Source organism: Theropithecus gelada, chromosome X (assembly GCF_003255815.1).
Source record: "Theropithecus gelada isolate Dixy chromosome X, Tgel_1.0, whole genome shotgun sequence".
NCBI lineage: Eukaryota > Metazoa > Chordata > Mammalia > Primates > Cercopithecidae > Theropithecus > Theropithecus gelada.
Window position 1 is genome coordinate 108,317,392 of NC_037689.1, and position 13,123 is coordinate 108,330,514.

Here is a 13,123-nt window from a genome sequence, read left to right on the forward strand (position 1 = left end):
CATATACACCATGGAATACTATGCGACCATAAAAAAGGAGGAGTTCATGTCCTTTGCAGGGTCATGGATGAAGCTGGAAATCATCATTCTCAGTAAACTAACACAAAAACAGAAAAGGAAGCACTGCATGTTCTCACTCATAAGTGAGAGTTGAACAATGAGAACACATGGACATGGAGGGGCAGGGCTCATCACACACTGGGGCCTCTCGGGGGGCGGGGGCCGGGGGGAGGGATAGCATTAGGAGAAATACCTAATGTAGGTAACAGGTTTATGGGTACAGCAAACCACCGTGGCACGTGTCTACCTATGTAACAAACCTGCACGTTCTGCACATGTACCCCAGAACTTAAAGTATAATAAAATAAAATAAAATCAGATTGTTTGCTTTTGTTGTTGTGTGGTAGGAGTTCCTTATATATTATGGATATCAATTCCTTATCAGATATAATATTTTAAAATGTTTCTTTTTATTTCATGGATTGCCTTATCACTCTGTTGGTATTCTTTGATATACAAAAGTTTTGAATTTTCATAATGTCCAGCTTACCTCTTTTTTCTTTTGTTGTTTGTGCTTTTGGTGCCATATTCAATAAATCATTGCCAAAAAAAGAAAGAAATGTGATATTTTTGCACCCTGGTTGTGTGGACCAAATTTCATGGCTACAATTCTAATTCGGTGTTGTTGGTCACTTACTTGCTCACTTTGTACCTTAAATTTATACTTTTTAAAAACAAAGATAATACCTTCCCTCTACCTTACAAGATTTTTATGACACAAGAATTAAATAAGGTAAGAAAACTTGCTTTGAAAAGGCATAAAACAAATGAATATATGTTAGTAAATTACAGAAATCAGTGTGAAAAAGAACCATATTTGATAGCTTTAGTTCTATATTGAACCTAAAGGATGTATTATGATAAAACTGATAGCACAAATATATTTATTGTCTTAATCTAGATTGCCTGTATTGAGATATGTTTTTAATATTTTCTCTACAAATGCACTAGTTGTTTTCCTCAGCTTTTCTTTAACTTCCTTGTGTTTAATCGCTTTCAAATGAAAGAAGTCCAGATATATAGTTTCCATTATGAACTACATCTTCAATAATTTGATCTTTACTGAGGACAGTGTTATTCCTAGGATGTAATGAACTGTAACAACTGTGTCATAACATATAGTTGCTGATGCCTCATGTTCTGGACCACAGAGTCAGACCTTAGAACATTTCTGCCTGCTTCATTGCCAGCTCCTTGGGCAAACCCTATAACCTGAGAGTGTCTGGGTTGCCAGAGTCTGCAGAATCAGATTGCCTAAGTGAAGGGAGGGCATATGTAATATATAAGAGGCACCATTGCACACTGATGGTTAAGGACACTGACTCTGGATGGTGACTGCATTGCACAACTCTAGGGGACACTTGGTCCAGCTTTGAATCCATTCTACCACATAACAAGTACATTATATTAGACACATCATTTAATTTCAGCCTTGTAAAATGGGGGTAATGATAGTACCTTCTTCGTGAGGTTATTGGGAAGATTCAATCATATAATGAATGTAAAGCCCTCAGCACAGTGCCTAACACTGTGCATACCCAATAATTGGTAGCTGGTATCAATATAAAAGTAACAGTGGGCAGGGGGAGGGTGGTGGAGAAATGATTCCAAGATCACCTTGGGAGCAAAGATCTGAATTTGCTGGAAAGTCAAATGATCACTAGGAAATGCCATCTGGGAAAAAATACCATGTCTGATTATGATTTGACACATACATTCCTCACTACGGGGCAGGAACTTTGTCCTGACTACTATGATATCCAGCATAGAATGGTGCTTCACATGTAGTAGTCACTCAATAAACATGAGATAAATGAATCAAACTAGGGGTTGCCTATGGCATAGGTCCCAGAGCTCTATAGCAGCCCACCACTGACAGTTTAGCACAATGCCCTGAATATAGTATGTGCTCAAGAAAGAATGAGTGATGTAAGAACCTCAGACAGTGTTGTACTTTACCATATCAGTTTCCACTTTACCATAGTTGGATAAATTTGCATCACCCAAGTTCAGCTTTCCTTGTGTTTCCTCTATTTCATCAGCTCCAAAGCCCTATCCCAATTTTAGAATCCCTAATTCATCATGTACATTCATTTGACAAATACTCTTTGAGTATTTAATACATGCGAGGCATTATGCTAGATGCCATGAACCTCCCGGAGCTTGTTTAGTGGGGAGACTAGCAGCATGCAAGTCAACAAACATATAAGATGATTTCAAATCGTGATAACCTAGTTCTACAAGAAAAATAAAACAGGGAAACTTTATGGGGGATTACTTTGGATTAGGTGGTCAGAGAAAGGTCAGAGAGAGCCTCATTTCTAAGGATGTAACACCTAAGTTGGATGATGAAGATCAGTAGCTGCAGAAATAAAAGCAGGTTGCTCTCTTGGAAGTGCCCGTTTCTTCTGAAAAGCTATGAAAAATCTCTCAAAAATGGAGGACAGTTAAGCAAAGACTGGAGACTGCAGAAGGAGAAAGTGAGCAAGGATTGGCAAATTACCATCCTGCCTAAACCAGTCTCAACCTTTTTGAGCTGTTTTTAGAGGTTAGGTGTTTCATTGCATGTCAAGGTTAGAAAGTCACTTAGAGAGGCCGAGATAAGTGGATCATCTGAGATCAGGAGTTCAAGGCCAGCCCGGTCAACATGGTGAAACCCTGTCTCTACTAAAAATAAAAATAAAAATAAAAAATTAGCCACGTGTGGTCGCATGTTTCTGTAGTCCCAGCTACTCAGGAGGCTGAGGCAGGAGAATTGCTTGATCCTGGGAGGCGGAGGTTGCAGTGAACCCAGGCAGGCGACAGAGCAGGTCTCAAAAAAAAAAAAGAAAAACTAAAAACAAAAAACATCTAATATCCAGCCCATGATTTCATGATTATTATTGCTTTGATGAAATTAACGTAGGAAGAGCCACGCCAAGTCACTTTCCAGAGATCAACTTGGTTGGCCAACCATGGACCCTGGATAGGCTTATGGGATGAACCTGAGGTAGGGAAGGCTGCCACCCCCACCCCCAGGGAATGAGAGAGAGAATGCCCAAATACCCTTCCTGTAATTTATGTTATTCTTGGATATGTCAAAAATCATGCAGATTATACACAGATGGAAATATTGATTTGACTCTCTTGCCTTTGAATTCCTTCCACAAAGAAATTATTTTAGAGCCTATAAATGTCTAAGGAAATGGCAGGTCCTCTGGGTGGATAAGTGAAAAGCCTCTAGAGTTAGTCATTCCTGGATCTGAATTCCAGCTCTGCCATTTAATTGCTATGTGACCTTGGGCAAGTAGTTTAAACCTGTCTACACCTTAGTTTCCTCATCTGCAAAGATAGGGACTCTAGGACCCATTTCTTAAAAGAGTTATTGAAAGGATTAAATGAGATAATATATGTGGGAAGTGCTTTTCCTGGTGTCTGTCACATAGTAGGTGCTCAAAATACATTATAGCTCTAATTATTCAAGTTTTCTGGGGCAGTTTCCATTTCAAACATTCTGTTCCATTTTTAGACTACTCGTGCTCATTTGAAATTCTAAAATGTCATCACTATATTTTTCTTCAGCATTTGAAGAAGAGTTTGTTTTTTCAGGTATAAAGACACAAAACTGCCCCCACTTTCTACACTTGATTTGAAAATCTCAATCCTAGTCAGAGACATCTTATTAAGACCCAAAGCATAGGATGGTTACTATCAATAAACAGAAAATAACAAGTATTGGTGAAGATGTAGAGAAAATTGAACCCTCATGTACAGTTGGTGGGAAACAGTATGGCAGTTCCTAAAAAAATAAAAAATAGAATTATATGATCCATCAATTTTGCTTATGGGTATATACCCAAATGAATTGAAAACAGTGTCTTGAAGAGATATTTGTACACTTATTTTCATAGCAGCGTTATTCATAATAGCTAAAACAGGAAGCAACTCAAGTGTCCATCAACAGATGAATGGATAAGCAAAATGTGGTATATACATACAATGAAACATTATTCAGCCTTAACAAGGAAGGAAACTCTGCAATATGCTACAGCATGGGTGAAACTTGAGGACATTATGCTAAGTGAAATAAGCCAGTCGCAAAAAGACAAATACCGTATGATTCTACCTATATGAGGTCCTTAGAATAGTCAAAATCACGGAGACAGAAAACAGAACAGTGATTGCCAGGGACCGAGGGAAGGCAAGAATGGGGAGTTATTGTTTAATGGGTACAAAGTTTCAGTTGTACAAGATGAAAAGCGTTATGGAGATGGATGGTGGTGATGGTTGTTCAACATTATGATGTGTTTAATACCACTGAACTATAAATGTAAAAAGTTAAGATGGTACATTTTATCTTTCATGTATTCTAACACAATAAGAAATTCGAGAAAAAAGAAGACCTAAAGCAGACTTTTACCCACAAAGAATGGAGAAGGGAAGAAGAGTGATCTTTGAACACAGAAGTGCCAGGCAGTGAAATTTTGAGTTTTCCACAGAAGTACAAACAATGAGTGGACAGACAAGAAGCCAGGGTGGGAGAGACATTTCACTGGGTGTGACCCCTTCATTTCCAGTTCTACTTGAAGATTTTGCTTTAATTAACACAAAGGTGAAGCTCAGATTGTAGATGGCCTGACACTGCTTATGATCAGCTGTTTTTCTAAATTATCTAAACCTCATTATAATTATATGTATGAAATGCCTGGTAATAAAATTGCATTGTAATTACACAGCCCTTAACATCAGTAGTCAACCTACAGGCTCCAGCTGCCCTCTGATATTCATTATAATCAGGTTTCGCCTGTTTACAAATGGCAGGGGAGGTAAATCCACTCAATGGGTTTTCAGGGTCAGCTGAAACTCATAGAAAATTGTCCTTTAATATTTGAATCAATATACATGTATCCAAACCATATCCTTCTTCTTCATCAACTCTCTAGTTCTGCATACCTAATTAGACCCATCAATTCCTCCATAGCCTTCCTGAGACAGAGAGGAGAATTAAGCAATGGGTCAGCCAGGGAACTGCCTGGGTGCCAATTTAAAAGGGATGTTTAAAAATCCCTGGAATAAAACATAAATATGGTGCTGCATACCTTGGGTTTCTGCCAGTACTTCCTAAAGTAATTGGTGAAATGAAAATTGGCCACTTCTTTCACCTAAGGAGGCTGGGACCTTTGAGTAAAAAATTAAAAGCAAAAGCAAGCCAGTCCTCACTGGTGCCAACCACACCATTTTCTTGACAAGTGTGTGCAAGTTAAAGGGTGTGCCACCAACGGTGAGATTAGCAAGCTGGGAGTTGCTGAAAGTAAGCAACTCTCCACGATCACCTGATATTGAGAAACAAAATACTGCATGTTGCAATGCTCTTTATCAAGAACGAAGAGTTAATTTCCTTATCCAAATTTTAAATCCTTTACTATACATTCCCCAAAGTTACCTGGTTTGGAGAATTGCAAAAGGACACTGAGGACAAAATAAAAACTACAGAAAAGTGGGAAATGGTTTGTTGTCAAAAAGAAAAAAAAGAGGGGGGGAAATTCTAAGGTCTTTTGAATGTGATTTATTTATTTATTTATTTATTATTACTATTATTTTTTTGGAGATGGAGTTTCGCTCTTGTTGCCTAGGCTGGAGTGCAATGGCGCGATCTTGGCTCACTACAACCTCTGCCTCCTGGGTTCAAGCGATTCTCCTGCCTCAGCCTCCCGAGTAGTTGGGATAACAGGCATGCACCACCACACCCGGTTAATTTTGTAGTTTTAGTAGAGACGGGGTTTCTCCATGTTGGTCAGGCTGGTCTCGAACTCCCCACCTCAGGTGATCTGCCCGCCTCAGCTTCCCAAAGTGCTGGGATTACAGGCGTGAGCCACCACACCTGGCCTGAATGTGAGTTTATAACTATATACCGGTAAGTTACCTGATTTTATAATTATCCCTGTAAGTTACTGCCATTATATTTAGTTTTGAGTGACAAACAAAAGAAATGAAAGTAATAAATAAGTAATCTAAAATGCCAATTTAGGATTTTTTGCTGTAGTTGAAGGCAAAACACACACACACACACACACACACGCAACATAGTGGTTAAGCTCATAGGCTCAGATGTGAGCCTACCAGAGATTAAATCCTGGCTCCACCACTTACTAGCTGTGTGATCTTGGCTAAGTGACTTAAACTTTGGGCCTCACATATTAAACGGGGATGATGGTGGTGGTGGTGGTGGTGATGATGATGATGATGATGATAACAATGCTCACCTCCTAGGATTAAATGAGATAATGCATGTAAAGTGGTTAGCATAGTTCCTGACATATGGTAAACACTCAATAAACGACAGCTATTATTGTTATAAGTGTGGGCAGTGAATTTTTTATTTCAAACATAAGGAAAAAGGCATACACTATTTAAAATAGAAACTCAGTCTCTCCCTACTCTCATTAAGTAAATGTTGACCAAATATTTTAAATATATTCAGGTGAAGAGGCACCAGAACATAAGCCTGCCTGGGGCATCCACACTGTCTCATCCAGTCTTGCTGAAGAGGGTAACTGTGGTACAAGCAAAAGAACGCTAGATTTTCAGAACTGGAAAATTTGGCTTCAGGTCCCATCTCTGCCACTTTATAGTTACTAGTGTGACCATGAACAAATCATATAACCTCTCTGAGTTACAATTTCCTCATATGGAAATGAAGATACCTATGTTATAGATGAGTGGTGAGGATTGGAAAAGGTTGTATGGAAAAGCATCTGGCACATATTAGGCATTCAGCAATTGTTTGTTGACCCTGTATCACAGAAAGAAAATAATTCTATGGAGATTTTAATACTTATATGTCATCAGGGATGATGGCTCAAGTTTCTGAGCAGCACTGATTTTGCCTCAAATTAGCTTTTGCCATTTCTTGTGAAAAGGTCAATATTGCTGTCATATCCATAAAGCTCCAAGATGTAATTGTGTATGCCTGCTAAGACTTTTTAAAGCAGGGTGATAGAGTTTGGCTTAAATGCCAGCACAGACCTTTCTACATAAATGTAATACTGAAAAAGTGCTGAAATATTCCAAAGATGCTGCTATTAATACCAACTTCAAGAATGATGAGGAAGTTGATGGCGGCAACTATAGTAACATGTTTTAGTTTTTTATGTTTTGTTTCACTTTGTTTGAAGTCACTGGCAAGATTATAGTCCAATTTGTCCTCTATTGACTACTGAACAATATTGTTTGTGGAACATTCCTGGAATCTGTTTGACTGTAACATAATCTGGTTTTGTGTACATAAAATTAGATTTAATACAGAAACAGGAGAAGTGAACAGCATCAAAATAATTCCAGAATACTCACAGGCCTTATAAAAATATTTGACAGCATTAGTTGACTTCCACTCTGATAGTTACGGAGCAAATTTAGCAGTCTCTAGAAACTCTTACTCAAATACATAGTAATCCCCCTTTATAAATGGTTTCACTTTCAGTGGTTTCAATTACCCACAGCCAACTGTGGTCTGAAAATATTAAATGGAAAATTTCAGAAATAAACAATTCATAAGTTTTAAATTATGGACGATTTTAAGTAGGGTGATGAAATCTTGCACCATCCTGCTCTGTCCCCTGAGACATGAATCTTCCCTTTGTCAGGGTAACCATGCAGTCTAAACTACTCACCCATTAGTCAGTTAGTAGCCATCTCAGTTATCAGATCGACTGTTGTGGTATCACAGTGCTTGTGTTCAAGTAACTCTTATTTTACTTAATAAGTGCCCCAGACTGCAAGAGTAGTGAGGCTGGAAATTCGGACATGCCAAAGAAAAGCTGTAAAGTGCTTCCTTTCAATGAAAATGTAGGCCAGGCATGGTGGCTCACGCCTGTAATCCCAACACTTTGGGAGGACAAGGCAGGTGGATCGCTTGAGTTCATGAGTTTGAGACCAACCTAGGCCACATGGTGAAACCTCGTCTCTACGAAAAATACAAAAAGTAGTCAGGCATAGTGGCACAGGCCTGTAGTCCCAGCAGCTTGTGGGGCTGAGGTGGGAGGATTGCTTGAGCCTGGGAGGTCGAGGCTGCAGTAAGCTGAGATCATGCCACCTCATTCCTGGCGACAGAGCGAGACCCTGTCTCATTTTTAAAAAACAGAAATAAATAAATAAATAAAAGCTAAATATTCTCAGTAAAGAAAAAAATAACTTTTATTAAAATATATTGTTATAATTGTTCTATTGTTATTAATCTCTATAGTGCCTAATTTATAAATTAAACTTTATCATAGATATGTATGTATGGGAAAAAACATAGTATATACAAGGTACAGTACTATTTCCCATTTCAGGCATCCACTAGGGGGTAATAATGTCAGACAGATGACAAAGTAATATATAAAGAGCCTTTTAGAATCAATAACTAAAATACCATTAAAAAAATGGGCATACATTAAAATGAATTTTCTTTTGTTTTGAGACAGAGTCTCACTCTGTCGCCCAGGCTGGAGTGCAGTGGTGCAATCTCAGCTCACTGCACCCTCCGCCTCCCAGGTTCAAGTGATTCTCCTGTCTCAGCCTCCTGAGTAGCTGGGATTACAGGCACACACCACCACGCCTGGCTAATTTTTGTATTTTTAGTAGAGACGGGGTTTCACCATGTTGGTCAGGATGGTCTCGAACTCCTGACTTGATGATCTGCCCACCTCGGCCTCCCAAAGTGCTGGGATTACAAGCATGAGCCGCTGCACTCGGCCTAAAATGAATTTTCTAGATGACTGAATAACAATAGTCCTTTGATATGAGATAATGACTTGGTTTATGGCCTTAATATACTACTTAATTACTTAAGACATTTATTAATATAATGATAAATGTATAGAGTAACCTGTAAACATGACATACTTTTGCTTTCAGTAGTTTCATGTAAAGAAAAAAAACTTGAAAATAGTAATGCCTGAGGACACATGGGAACAATAGACACTGGAGAGGGAGGGTGGGGACCAAGAGCTGAAAAACTACCTACTGGGTACTCTGCTCACTACCTGGGTGATGGGACCATCCATACCCCAGACCTCAGCATCACACAGTATACCCAGCTAACAAGCCTGCCCATGTGTTCCTGAATCTAAAATAAAAATTGAAATATTTTTTTTTTAAAAAACAATAGTATTATCCATGGGACAAAATTTGTAGTATTAGCAAGAATTATTTTGTGTCTCATTTAGAAACAACTTGACTTTTGTTCCAGTGTTTAAATTTTGACAAAAATGGTTTTGAATAGATCTTTATAACCTGATGCCATAAATACAAGATTCTCTGATCAATATTGGGCCTAAAACAGTATTCTGTAAAGCTTAAATTGGTATTAACTATGATCATCTTGATGTCTATGATAGATAATAAACAAGGTCATACATACAGTAACACAATTATTTAGCATTTCAAGTTGTGCGCTTTATGCAGCAAGTGAGAAAAAATATTGGAATATTGAAGTTTTGCATAAAAAGTCAAATAGTAGTGTTTTGAAATCTCTATTGTATTTCCTATTAAGGTTTTATATGTTACTTTCCCATTGTTCCTGAATTTGTTATCCTATATATAAACAGAAACATGGATGAGTTAAAAAAAAAAGTGGACATAGGCTATGAGTAGATTATTTAAAAAGGAACTACATATGGTCATATAATCAATAAACATGAAAAAGTGTCAAATCTCACTAGTATTCAAAGAAATAATAAACCACAATAAGACTATTTTTCACTAATATGATATTGCTAAACATCGTTTTTTAAAACTTGCACACTAAGTTTTATTGTATGCTGCTGCCAGTGTATATAAAACAATTACCCTTGTGAAATAGAAATTCATGAAAATTCAGAGGTAGATGTTAAAGACTGACAAAAGTAGAATTTTGTATATCATGGCACATGTGTTACAGGGACAAGTTTTTGTACAGGCTTCAAAAGTGTCTCTCTTAAATATTCACTGGATCATAAGAAGTGGTTTGGGAAACCTTTGAAAGATTCATTTTACTACAAAAAGGAACAGACTTTCTGGGGTCTGAAGGGATTTGTACTTGAAGATACTCCAGTCAGCAGAGGGTCATGTTGAGCATTCTGCAGACAGAATTGTTTCAAGTCTGCAGCTGCCTGGGAAACTTTTACGCTGTTGAGCCCGGCCTCCAGCTGGAGCTGTTGAACCACTTTCTTCATAGCGGCGACGCTGGAGGAGCCAGATATGGTGAACGCAAGGGCCGGGCCGATTCGTGGGTGGGTGGGTCGGTGGGTCGTGGGCCGTGGGCCGTGGGTCGGCGGGGCCGCTAAATATCATTTTTAAGATGTTATTAGAAGGGCTCAGGAAAACCAGCATTCCTATACATTGAGGATACAAACTTTCTGGCAGGCAATTTGTGTATTGGTACCTGACATATAGTATTCCCTCAATAAATATTTCTTCAATGAATGGATAATTTTGTTGCTGACATTAAAATAAAATTTCAGACATTTTGACAACGTACGCTGGCATAATGCTCTGAATTCACAAAAATTGCTACTGAATCTTACTATTGGTGGCTCCCAACCTTGTGGAAGTTTATAATGTCCTGCTATTGTTAGCTTGTTTTCATGCCATCTTTCCCCTTTCTTCGAAATGCTCTATGGCATATATGTTTGTATTTAAAGTACCTCATATATAATTTTGTTTTGAGATATTAAAAAAAAAAAAACTCATGGTGAACCTCAGGATAATTGTAGCCACCTTAGAGGGTTGCAGATTTTGGGCTGGAAAGCACTGCTTGGCAGCCATCTGTGTGATACTTTTCAATTGTTAGTTCTTCGCTAATTCTGTAATGTATTCTCCTCACTATGTGAACAGATCTTTTTTGTCAATAAGGAAAGCATAATTTTGTTAATGATAGGTAAGCACCTTATTATCTGTATTTGGCAGGCTTAGACATATTGCTGCCTTTTGGAGAAAAACAGCTGTTTCCAGATGTCATTAAAGCAGGCATTACCACTGACAAAGCTTTCTCACGAAGTATCTTACAACAGTTCTGTGTGCTGTCAGAGCTGCTTGTACCAAAAATTCTGTGGGAGTTAGGGCCCTGTACTTTCTAATTGCTAACTGCTTTGATTACAACCTCCTGCTCAGATACTACAGTGAGTGACATTTCCATCTATACACATGATTCCATCTATACAGATTTTCTTCTCTTATAATCACATGGCTTCAATGTTATGACACTTCTGATCTTTGTGAATACTTGCTCAGAATTCTGACACTTCCATTAGTAGCACACAGACAGTTTGGACCTGTTGGATATTGACACAATGTATTTTGCTTATTCTGGAAGCATTAATTTTAATTTCTCTTTTGTGAATTTATTTATGTAAATGTAATCATTTGACTACATGGTTACTTTTTTTTTGGCATTTCTCAATTATTTTGGCCAGTTTCTCATCCAAAAGAATTATTATTATAGCAACTTCTCAGTACAAAAGATTAATTATTGTAGTAACTTCAGTGCTCTTTTTCTACCAGATCCGCAGTTACTTTGTATTTAATAAGCTTTTCAAGGCTTTGTTGAACTTACTGATTTCCATTTCAGTCTTCTTTCTCATTTATTCTTTCGATACTAGAACCCACCAGGAAAAATTATTCAAAAGCTGGTAATAATTTAGGTGACTTGTTTTTTCTTCTGACCTACCTAAAGCAGTCCCTTTTTGCCTAAGTACTTAGTTTTCCATTCTGTCCCTATAACCTAGAATTCAACAAAACACTCATGATCCATGCAAACTATGAATTTGCTTTAAACTACACATTTACATACTACATTGTTAAACACAGGCTTTGAGAGAAAAAGTGCACTGCAACTAGAGACTTATGATATTATCTTGGCAGCAATTATTAAAGATTTTTAAAAAGTAAACCAGTGATACTTCCATCTCTTGGGTTATTGAATTGCTATTAAGAAGAATGAGGTAGATTTTTATGGGCTCAAATGGAAAGATATAAAAAATATACTGTCGAGTAAAATTAGAAAATCATAAAACAATATATAATAAGGTATAATTTATGTAGAAATATATATGTATGTGTATGTGTTCTTATGTATAATTCACATTTATGTATATGCATAGAAAAAGGTCTGGATGGATATAAGTCAAATTCTTTTCGTTGTTGTTATCCCTGAGAAAGGGGAAGTAAAATGGGTGGGGAAATGCATGTGAAAACAGGTTTTTACTTTTCACTTTTTGTAAAATTTGAATTTTTCACAAGTATATATTACTTTAAAAAAACTAAAAGCCCCTTATGCCATTTGCTGTTATCATCCCCAGGCCTGAATTGTTAAATGATCAAAAGAAGTTCAGTGATAGGACCTCATTGGCCTTAAAACAAGAAAATAAAAATAAAATAACAACAATAATAGTTGCCATTTGTTCAACAATTATCTTGAGTTAGATATTTCACAGGAATTATCTAATGCATGCCTTATAATAACCCTGAAAAGTAGGTTCTGTACGCGATTAGGTATGAAAAAATAAATCTCAGAGAGATTAATTCGTCAGAGGCCGCATAGCTGGTCTCTTAACCTGTTGAGGCTGCTATATCAAGAATACCCCAGATTGAGTGGCTTAAACAACAAACATTTATTTCTCACAGTTCTGGAAACTGAGAAGTCCAAGATTGAGATTACGGTGCCAGTGTGCTCAGTGTGGTGCAGGCCTTCTTCCTGGTTTTCTCACATGGCAAACCCAATTACCTCCCAAACCCAGTTGCCCTCTCAAAGGTCTAACCTCCAAATACTACCACATTGGAGATTAGGGCCTCAACATATGAATTTTGAGGAGAACAAAATTCAGTTCATTTGTATTTTTATACCAAATTCAGCTGGTAAAAGCAGTTGGGCAGGAATTTCAACATGGATTTATCTGGCTCTTAAACCTGTGTTGTTGTTACTGAACAACATAGCCTAATTGCAAGTACATAAATGGAGTTTACAATGGTGCTGGGACTATTTTTAGTATTTTTATACTGTTCTAAGTACTTTTTGTATATAACAATTCATTTATTTCTCACAACAATTCTGAGTTAGGTATTA

General features: G+C 37.4%; 1 pseudogene across 1 annotated transcript; it reads right to left on the reverse strand.

The window, feature by feature from the left end:
- Positions 1–9,820: 9,820 nt before the first annotated feature.
- LOC112615235 lies at positions 9,821–10,292 on the reverse strand (annotated as a pseudogene). The gene has a single exon (XR_003117307.1). The product of XR_003117307.1 is annotated as a guanine nucleotide-binding protein G(I)/G(S)/G(O) subunit gamma-5 pseudogene (transcript).
- Between the last annotated feature and the right edge of the window lie 2,831 nt (positions 10,293–13,123).